Source organism: Dasypus novemcinctus, chromosome 8 (assembly GCF_030445035.2).
Source record: "Dasypus novemcinctus isolate mDasNov1 chromosome 8, mDasNov1.1.hap2, whole genome shotgun sequence".
Classification (NCBI taxonomy): domain Eukaryota; kingdom Metazoa; phylum Chordata; class Mammalia; order Cingulata; family Dasypodidae; genus Dasypus; species Dasypus novemcinctus.
Genome location: NC_080680.1, coordinates 4,170,155 through 4,171,571, shown reverse-complemented (window position 1 = coordinate 4,171,571; position 1,417 = coordinate 4,170,155). Strand labels below are relative to the sequence as shown.

Genomic DNA, 1,417 nt, shown 5'->3' with positions numbered 1-1,417 from the left:
GTTAGGAAAAATATCACCTTCTGTTTTTTTTATTTTAACAAGCTCTGGACAGTTTATTAAAGAAAATTTTTATGTGATTTACTTTTTGTCAGTTTGTTCTGGTATGCTTCTAATGATATGGGAATCATGTAGAAAATAAAACAGTAATTTTAAAATTCATTTAATGGCAGTGGGTAATCACAAAATTTCCCTTCTTTAGTTATGCCTTCTTTAAATATAACTCTGCAAAATTAACACTGGTTATTTTCAGTTATTGCAGTTGCTATTATCTCTTAAGATTGACCAAAGATACCTAGAGTTACAGCCATTTCTCATACAGGATGGTTATATAATAAATCAAACTTGGCTTATCACCAGCATTTTAAAATCCAGACCTAGGAAAAAAACAGACAAACAAAAAACTAGGTCTGGGGACACATGCAAGGTCCTCACACAGTGAATGTTCAGCCTGCACTGATTATCACAAAATCAGAACAGTGAGGATATTTGCAGAAAAATATCCATTTTAATAAAACTCTTTTGGCATTTAAAGTTCCTCATACATAAGATCAGGTTAAATGATGTCTCATGTTTGTTGTCAGAAAATTATGAAAAAATTTCATGAAAACATTTTATTTCATTGCTTAAAAGCAATTTTACTTTCAATCTTTGTATGAACTAATATTGTAGCTATAAAGAGTCCATTCTGAATGTTTGTAACATTTATTATTTTTACTAAAAACAAAATGATAGTTTTATCATTTACAGGAATAACAACATTTTAATATTATTCATTTTCTTAATAAGTTGATTTAATTTCTCATTGATTGCAATAGCTTGAATAAAACCATCTGCCTACTCGTCCAGTGCAATTTTGTCTTTGACAGTGACCAGACTCTCTATTGATTATCAGCCCACACCGTAGGGGAGATAAACCCGGGGTCACTCTTCTTTTTTATTTTGTGCTTTGTAGGGACACAAAATTATCGTGTAGAAATGTTCAGTGCCCAGTGTGTTTGACCTGTCATGAAAGATGACAGGTAAATGAGGACACCTTGTTTTTTGGATGACAGCCCGCGAGGTTCCCCAGGTGGTGACAGACCAAAAGAGGACCCCTGGGTCAGGGTTTGGAGGTGAGCGTCTCCACAGGCAACTCATCCCACCGGAGGAAGAAGCCACTCAACCCCAGGCCTCAGGCGTTTTATTTGTGACATGGTAAATGTTAGACTTCCAACTTCAGCACTGCTTTTATAGCAGAAACAGCGTCCCGCTCCCCTACCCTGCCCCTATTTGGGGGGCCTATTTTTGTCCCCTTAAAATAGGAGCTGGAGTATGACAAACTTGACTAACGATAGAAGGCGAGGATTCTGCCCAAATAAGGGGGGGGGGTGCAGCTGTCAGAAGCAAGTGGGCTACCTGCGAGCTCTTGCTGTGCTGG

General features: G+C 37.3%; 1 pseudogene; it reads right to left on the bottom strand.

Annotated features, from left to right (window-relative positions):
* Window positions 1–345: 345 nt before the first annotated feature.
* On the bottom strand, window positions 346–492 carry LOC111765437 (small nucleolar RNA SNORA72; annotated as a pseudogene).
* Window positions 493–1,417: the final 925 nt, after the last annotated feature.